At 36.1% G+C, this 9,919-nt stretch overlaps 1 pseudogene; it reads left to right on the top strand.

Moving 5' to 3' along the window:
* Window positions 1-386: 386 nt before the first annotated feature.
* LOC132611306 (protein TIFY 5A-like) lies at window positions 387-5,250 on the top strand (annotated as a pseudogene).
* The last annotated feature ends 4,669 nt before the right edge of the window (window positions 5,251-9,919 follow it).

The following is a 9,919-nucleotide window of genomic DNA, read 5'->3' as shown; positions in this document are numbered from 1 at the left end:
GTACTTGAGTATTCTTTAATTATTCATATTACTTCAATTGTGTTTTTTTTTTTTTTTTAATATGATGTTGTTGCCGTGATTTGTTCATTTGCCCACTTCTTTAAATGCCGACACCGCTTATCAGAAATTCTGCGTACGCCACTACACCCTACTATCCAAAAGAACCATGCATATATATATTCACTCAAAGTCTAATTTCTTCTTCATTAATTCTCTCTTCCTATCACAACTTCATCCAAACTTCTAAATAAAAATCTTGATCTATCAGTTAATATTTGTTTGTTGATTATTTTTCTTATACAAAAGATACACAGAGATACCTGAGCTCCATTCAGTATTCCCAGATTTTGATCTGTTTGTGTCTTGGTTAAAGTTAATTGAAGAAAATGAGAAGAAATTGTAACTTGGAACTCAGGCTTATGCCTCCTTCTCTTTCCTCTTTTTCTCCCAAGGATTGCACTACCCCTTTCACGACCCTAATTACCGATCATGCAGGCACCTACCTTATTATCACTAGTAGGCGAACCTTACCCGTTAACCCATTAATCATTAGCCAATTTCAACTTCTTTAATCATTTATTAACAGTCAATAGATAAGTGAATGAATGAATAAATAAAACAAGTCATAATTAATAGATACTATAAGTGCGGAAGTCTAACTATTACACCCCCAAAATCTGAAAGTCATCGTACAAGGACTCTAACTAACAATGTCTAAAGAATGAATTATATCTCAAATATAATAACAAATAATGTCTGGAATGAAAATAGACATCTGGAAAGAGAGACCTTCAGGTGGGATCGCATGGATAGAAGCTCATTCTCGGATCTGATCAAGCAAACTAGCTTCAAGCTAGAGATGTAGTTTGGATGAAATCTCTGAAACACAATCTACACTAAAAAAGGGTGCAGCAATGTAGTATCAGTACAAACACTATGTACCGGTAAGCATCATAGGCCGACTAAGATTAGTTTATGCATATAAGTATAAAATCAATAAGATAAACAGATAGACACTTAACACTCAAATCCAAGTCGTAGAATATCCCACAACAGAGTCATAGCCTAAGATGAAGCTTCTAAACCACAAGTCTGTCAAGTTTCAATAACCTCACCTGATAATCACAAGTCCAAGTTCCTTCCGTAGGTAGAGTCACTAATTCACAATTTAACTCAGTCAATGGTCATATTAATATCATAATAGGCATTCAACATCCGTACCAAAATTCATAACAAACGAGCATATAATAATGCAGAATAAAATGTAATGATGTGCAATGCAAAATATGATGACGTGCAATGCCCAATCACTTGAACTGTACACACGTGCTAAATGATGTCATTGCTCAGTAGTCATGACTTGCAGGGGACCCATGGTGTCCATGTACCACTTGTCCGGATACTCATCGGACTCGAGCCATAAATCCTCCGCTCCGGAAAGAACCTCGGACGCGGATCCACATCATGTACCACTCGTTTTCAGAACGAACCTCGAACCACGAGCTCACAACTAGGTCACATCCTCCCCCCCCCCCCCCCCCCTCCCGAGTCAAATGTGCCTTTTCATATGTATAGTAACACTGTCACATCACTCTCAATGATTAATTCATCAAGTACCATGTATATCAAATAGTATCATAAGTTCAACAAAAAGATTATATTAACTTCTTCACTAATTTCACATCACAATGTATGTCTCAACGTGTTCCAGTTCATTAGTATGTATGGACTATGAACAATTAGCAATATCAATGTCAAACACAATGCATCATGCCACAAGTCTTCCGAACCATTTCCATTATGTATGAGTGTGTGAATGCATAAATGAGTGTAAACATGATAAATCAATGCAAACCAACAAAGCAACAGTGAAGGTACAAGTCACAAAGCCACAAGTCATATCAAGACTTGGATCCACTCAGCCATAAAATGAATCATACATACCGTCTCAACTAACATAAGAGTCTATGTACCTCTTTACTTCTTCATATAGCAAGTACGCCTCACAACTAAGTCTTGTATCACCAAGAAGCTCCACTTTTCTATATATTATCATCAGCAGTAAATCATACATCAAGTTTTCATCTACGTATTGTCATAAGTTTATGTCACAATTCAACTCCAAACTCATTATCCTTCCTTCCTCCGATGATATGTGTCACAATAAGAGAGAACTGAGTACAACACGACAATTTAGGTAATAAGTCTAATCACAATAACAGGACAACAAATCACCATCAACAACAATCAACCTAATAGAAATCCATCCCGAATCACCACAGTATGAATACAACTACACCTCACATTTCAGTACATAAAGTAATGGCGACGAGCCCACAAAATTCGAAGTCATACCAACCTAGCTAATATCCAACCAAACACCATGTACGAAGACCTAATCATGCTTTCTCCCATCAATTCTACACAATACATACGTTTCGCTAATCAAAGTCTAACTTAAGTAAGCCGTAACCTAACTGGGATGCCGATTAACAGTCTCGAATCGTCAAACCTTAGCCTTGCCTTCCTCCTTGGAGAACCTCAAAATGATTAACGTCTATCCAACATGAATTCTATGTCAGAATACGAATCTAAGGACACCCCTATTGTCATAGTTTTACCCAAAACCCAAAAATGGACCCAAAATAGCCAAACCCGAGGCACAAGGGCAAAACTATAATTTTATTGAAAATTCAAATACAATACAGTCAAAATAGTACTCTACGAGTCTAAATGAGTCCAACGATACCCATATTGCTATACTTTTAGAAAAATACCCAAAATACCCCTATAATGTGAATCCGGGTTCATGAGGGTAAAACGGGAAACTTAATGTATAATTATGTTACCCATCATCTAGTTAACCTTGAATCTTAATTTCATGGAATTCTATTCATCACAAGATATCCAAATTCATCTTTTCTATCTTTAGCCCTAGGGTTCTTAACCCATTAGTTCTTCACAGTTAGTGTATAGGATGACTACGAGATGATGATAATCGACAAATAAATAATGAATACTGGGTTAGAATCTTACCCCAAAGTGCTTGTGAATGATTTTCCATTGCCCTCTCCCCAGCCCTTCAACTATTGAAGGTTTCATCAATTCTTGGGTACTAATCTTTCACCCACCATTAATGGAGCTTAAGCTTGTCATGTGATTTGAAGAAGGAATGATAATGAATCACATAAGGGTTTGCATTTACCTTTAAGGAGGAACTTTACCCTAGCCCTAGGAAAATAGCCTCTCACATTCTAAGGAAGTGTTTTTGGGTTTATGATGGGAAAGACTTGAAAAAAAACACTTAAAAAGGGACTTTCTGCCCAGTGGTTCGCTATAGCGGGTTCACCCTTCGCTATAGCAGGTGCCCAATATTCTGATTTGTTCAAAACTTCGTTTTAGCCCCATAAACTCATCCGGAACCTCCCGAACGCAAATCATATATGCGTCTTGATTGTAAACTACGTTACAGACGCACCCGTGATCTTGGAATTCCCAACAGATATCATTTTAATCCGGTGTTGACCAAGTCAACCCCAACACTATGAAACTAAGCCTTCACTCGAGACTCAAAAAATCCCCGAACGCCTTGGGACCCAAACCAATGGCTTGACTAAGTCATAGGTCGTACTAACGGGACTCGGGGAAAGGGTCAACAAGGTTAAATGGGTCAAAACACTATAAGGACCAAACGGGTTATTACAACCCCCTACTTCTCAATGTAAGTCTCTTTGTCTCTTTCCATTCACATATACAGTCCTTGTAAAGTGTAATCAATAATAGGCATAAGGGTATTGATTATTTGCTTTCGGTTAATTTTGTTTTCTTAAGGGAGGATAAATAAAGCACGGAATCAGAGAAACAATCAGAGCAGCTAACCATATTTTACAATGGAAACATGTGGTTTTAGATGCCACAGAGCTTCAGGTATGTCTATCTCCCGTTTTTCTCTTTTTATTTTCTGTATCTTTGTTTTTGTTTTCCGAAGAAGGAAATTTTATTATATGGACCATCTGTGCACCCTTTGCTCACTACATTTCAAATAATGGTACTAGTGATGCAACTTCTTGGTATTTCCATGGAAGGTGATCTTATTTGATAACAAAATATAATGAACTGATTTGGACCCAAGAGGAAATGAATTTGGTTTGAGCCCTTGGAAACAGCCTCTTGCAAAAATAAAGGATAAGCTGCATACAATAGATCCTTGTGGTACTGATCCTTTCTCGCAGAGGCGGAGTCAGGGTTCGAAGCTTGTAGGTTTGGGGTTTTAATTCTCTAAAGTTACTGGGTTCTTAATTAATAATTTGTACATATTTGACAAAAATTTTAATACAAATATATGGTTCGGACAAAAGCTACTGGGTTCGGCCGAACCCACACCCGAAGGGCTGGTCCGCCCCTGCTTTCCCGGACCTCGCGTATAGCGGGTGCTTAGTGCGACCTAAGAGAGAATGAATGCCGTACCCTGCTTTTCATTCTGGTCAAGAGGGGTGGCGACGAGAATATATATACATAAAATTCCAATTTCTGACCCAAGAGAGAATGAATGCACTATCCTTTTTTCCATTCTGGTCAAGAGGGTGGGCGACGAGAATATATATACATATATTTATTAAACTATAAAACTAAAAGGCAGAAGATACTACTTTGATCACAACGAGATTCTCACCATAGTAAGTATCACTTTCATCATTAATGCACTTCCTGGTATCTTCATGTTCACTAGAAGGTGATCTAGCTAGTTTGAAAAAAAAAATTGAATTGAAATTTCATGAAAATTTTCACGTTCTCTTTTCTTTCTTTCTTTTTGTCTTTGAGGCTGGGGGTTCGTGGTCAAGAATTAACAACAAAGTATCTGAATTTGGTTTAATGATCCATGTTTTTACTTTCTAATAATAATTGAGTTGTTTTAATTTGTTGACAATCCTAATTTATATCTTTTTCCAAATACAGGCTAAAGCAATAATATATCTTGCAAGTAGAGAAATGGAGGAGAAAACAAAGAAGACTTCATCATCATTGTCGGAGACGTCATCCTTGTTACAACCTCAAAGTGGTCTTTTCATGAAGAGAGCTCTGCAAAGATTCTTACAAAAGAGAAAAAATAGAATTCTAACAACTTCGCCATATCATCACTAGCAGCTACTGATGGACATACTGCTCCTTAGTTTAGTTTCACAAATTGTACGTAAATTTAATTTGTGTTTTGGTGTGGGTAATTTAATTGTGTCTGTTTTAGCTAGAAAGGAAAAGGTTTTTGATAAGTGGATATTAGTAAGTACAACACTAGTGTAAATTTTTACAGATTTGACAATACAATTTTTTTCTCATTCTCTCTCTTAGCTTAGAAGAACATCACTTATATGGTGAACAGAACTTGATTTTTCCTCTCCTCGTACACACACACACTTTGGCAAAAACTTTACCCGCGCTTGGTGCTTACACACTATCACCATGGTCACGCCAAATGGCTAAAAACAGACTAGTCCTATCGGAATTCCAAATCCCTTAAACATGATGATTTCTCCCATCAAATGAACTACTTTAAAATCGACCTATGCGAATGGTCTCTCGCGCAGCTAGTTCATAAATAAGTTCTTTCGTTGTACTTACTCTGCAACACCCATGCATTGAGCGTTGTAAAACTAGTAGTGTGGAAATGAAATCATCCATCAAGCCAGTTGGATTAAGTATAAAAAAACTAAGAAGATAAACACGTTTCTATTTTATGCTACCAGTCACATTTGCTCTATGTGCCTATCATCAATGTAACGAGGTGACACATTTGAGATTAGCACTGCCTTATAAAAAAGACCACTCTATAATTAAAGTTGTCAAATTCAATCAGTATGGAGCTTTAGTGTAAGCGCAAAAGAGCACATAATGGACCACCGAGCATGGTACTGCAACATTTGAGATCTCTTCAGCCTTAATTAGAGAGTTTTAAATGCAGAGTTCCTCGGTACTAAGCATTTACCTGCATTAGTACACTAGCTATATATATTTGATGTGAATTCATTTTTGTCGAGCCAATAAACTTCAGATACATAGTGTTTTTTTTTTTCTATTTCCATTAAGTGTATGTAAAGAAATATCCTTGTTCGTGACAAATTTTGTATATAGAAAATTAAAATAATTAAAATCACAAACAAATATAAGAAAAGTCATTTTGCTGCTAGATGTAACATCTTAATGTTGGTGCCAGTTGAAATATGGCTGGTAATATTTGGACCTAAACCACTAACCCAATTCTCTTGGCAACTATCCATGTTGTTCAAACCACCGTGATTTTCTGAACATGCCCATAACCATAAGAAATTGCCTAAAACTGTTCTTGATGGAGGAACAACTATATATATGGCATAATCCGGTTCTGATCATTAAGCACAAATCTTCTCTAAATTTCACACCATCTAATAGTGAGGTTGAGTGCTTAGAAGATTCATTGGAATTGGAAAAAAACTCCGACGACTTCGTGACAATAGTTGGAGGTATGCCATTGTTTTTCCGTTGCGCGATTGCTCTATAATGGTTTACACTTTCTTGAATGAAAGATGATGGACATTTACTAATGTATTGAGTATTTTAGGAACACTACAAAAAAAAAAAAAACTGATAATTTACGGAGGTTGAAAGTGCAGTTCGTGAAGGTTAAAAACCTTTGTTATTTGTGTCAGCAAATAGTGAAGATTTTTAACCTCTGTCAATTACACTTTTAGCCTCCGCAAATTATCAGTTTTTTTGTATTGCATTGAGTTGCATTAAATATCATTTTTGATGAAGGACGTTCCTTGAATTCTCTTTCTTTGCTAGAGTAATGAAAAACATCATGTTATGTCATTTTGCTCTCTTCTTGCGATAACCAAGATTCCTTCAAAAGAAACTTTGTAGCCCTTTTATATAGGTGTAAGATAAGTTTTAATTAGGGTAGAGTAGCTCCGAAGAACCTTTAATGAACCTTTGGGCGTGAAGACCATAGATTTACCCTTTTTTTGAGCGGATTGTCCTTCATATGGACTGGTCTTTAATTTTTTCCCCTCAAATCGCTAGTCTTTACTTTTTATCCCTACTTTTCATTTAATAAAAATTTGTGGGCCAAAGTACCCTTATTTGTTGGTCTATGAAATCAGAGATTCTGGGTTCGAACCCTAGCAGAGAAAAAAAAAACAATTTCGCAAGGCAAAGTTTTCAAGAAACTATGCCTATTTGGGTTAAAGTTATATCTTAAGGCATAGTTCTGTAGTATCCTACAGAACTATGTCGGACAAGACATAGTTTCTATGTAGTTACATAGAACTGTAGAATAACTTAATTTCTACTGAACTATACCGGACAAGGCATACTTTACACATAAATTATGTCTTGTGACATAGTTCTATAGGATAACTTAATTTCTACAGAATTATGCCGGACAAGGCATACTTTACATAAAAACTATGTTTTCTGTAGGATAACTTAATTTCTACAGAACTATGCCGGACAAGGCATACTTTCTATGAAACTTTGCCCGAATAAGCATAATTTGCTATGGAACCTTGCTTTGCAATGTTTTTTTTTTTCACTCTGCTGGAATTCGAACCCAGAATGTCAAGGGTATTTCACTACAAAAAAAAAAACAGCGTTTAGTGACGGACGTATTCCGTCGCTAATCAACATATATCTATTGCTAAACATGTGTTGCGACGGATTAGCGACGGAATGTCGTCTGTTACGATTTTGCGCGTTGCTAACCTATTAGCGACGGAAAAATGAAATCCGTAGCAAACTTAGCGACAGAGTAGCGACGTATGGGATCCGTTCCACATTATAGCAATGGAATATTTTGTTGCTATTGTTATGAATTCCGTGACTAATTTCATATTTCTTTTCGTCGTTTTAGTAAATTAGCGACGAAAACCATTGTCGCTAATCCGTCGCAAAATATTTGAATTATTTGTGCCTGCATTTAGCGACAATACAATGTTTGTCACAGTCTGTAGCCTACTGTTTTCCCTCTAGCAACGACCAAAATCCGTCGCAAATCTGTCACAAATATTTTTCTTCCAATTTTTTTTTTAAATACACCTGTTGAAACATACTAAATACAAATTAATAAATACCATTAAAAATAACTGACATTCACATAAAATAATATTTATAAAAAAGATTCAAAATAGATAGCGGAATCCTAATCGTTAAGTCCAAAACACTGACAACATCAAGCTATCAACTACCAAAAGAACCCACACATCCATCAAGTATTGTTAGTGCATAATTTTGTTCTTCCAGCAAAAATCAGATAACATAAAAAACTAATGCATGGGTGAAGGACTACGATCATCATCAGAAACTAAAGGATCAACATCGTCAACGTTAGCAGTAGTAGGAGGAGGCACTATGGGTGTCACAACTGATGGTTTGTCGATAGGAGTATTTGGATGATGTGATGGTGAAGAAATCACTCCACGTGCCTTCTCAATAAATAAAAGAAGCAAGCGATCAGTCAGTGTAGGAATCAATCGCATCACTAACTCCTCCATATTTTCTGTCGGTGCTGATTGAGAAGTTGAAGGTGCTGCTGATGCTAAAACATTAAAGCCAGAATTGACGCAAAGATTCGGCCCATAATAACTTTGTGCTTGAGATCCAAGACCATATATTCTTCTATTCCTTGTTCCCCCAGCAGCTTCGTAATATGCTTCACATTGATCAATATCAGACTGAGACTGTGATTTTTCCCGTAATATTTCTTTATATCTTTCCTGTAATAAGTAGTGAAATTAAAACATCAAGAATACTAACCATTCCATTTTACCAAATAAAAAGAGAAATGAATTCCAAAGATAAGGGAGTAGATATATTTATCCATTTTTCGTTGGAATTGAAGTCTCATGATGACCAACAAAAAAGAGTTTCATACAACTTGGATATAAATGATCATATACACTGTCTCATAGTCAAGTAACAAAACATGAAAACAAAGACAATTAGAGTTCCTAAACAACAAATAGAAGGACAATTTCAGGCTATTTCCTACTGATTTAGGTCATTACTGATACTACTTTTCAGTTCTTCCTGTCTAGTAGACTGTTTATATCAAGCAAAATTAAATTGACCAACATCATCTAAGGCAGACTCATCATCTTCCGACAGCATCCAAGGCTGCTTAGGACCCTGCTTAGGACTTGCTTAAGCAACCGCAGCAAAATTTATTAAGTAAATTAAATAATAAACTGGTACCTGTGGTCAAGAAATAATTAGAACGTGGATCGTAGAAGAGCGTCTCAGTATTAGAGATACGTCATGTTGAAAGGATAAAGCTATTTAATTAAGTGCTAGCAAGAATTAGTACTGAGTTGCTTTGTCAGAAAGGTACAAGGTTCATGAAATGGTTAAAAAGCAGGTCGAAAACATATCATGTCGAAAACAGTTGCTACAAGCTTAAGTGGAGATGCCAGATACCAGTTTACGCATTATTGGAGAAATAACATGCTGGAAATTTATAACATAGTGCCCTTAAAAAGTGATTTTACTTCAGTATAATGATCGAAAATAGTTCATGATCAACTATCTTCTGTCCTTCGTCCATTTTTGTATTCATAATAAAACTTATGGTTGATTTGTTTATTGGTAATGTGATAAGTTAATAACCGTGGATCAATTTTTTCTTTCCCTGTCAATTCTTTGAATTAGAATGTTTGCATTCATGTTATGGTCATCTTTTTGTTTTGCTTGTTTACATTCCTCCAGGGTCCTAAGCAGCCTTGGATGCTGTCGGAAGATGATGAGTCTGCCTTAGATGAATTAAATTAATTCTGAAATTATAAAATTTTGAACTTACATGGACAGCTCGGGCACGCTCATCAACAAAAGATTCTCCATCATGATCATGTGTATGGACGTGCAAATGTACCTCACCTGGTGCTTGTTTACATTC

Source organism: Lycium barbarum, chromosome 9 (assembly GCF_019175385.1).
Source record: "Lycium barbarum isolate Lr01 chromosome 9, ASM1917538v2, whole genome shotgun sequence".
Taxonomy (NCBI): Eukaryota; Viridiplantae; Streptophyta; class Magnoliopsida; order Solanales; family Solanaceae; genus Lycium; species Lycium barbarum.
The sequence above is the reverse complement of the archived record's forward strand: the minus strand, read 5'-3'. Positions and strand labels throughout refer to the sequence as shown.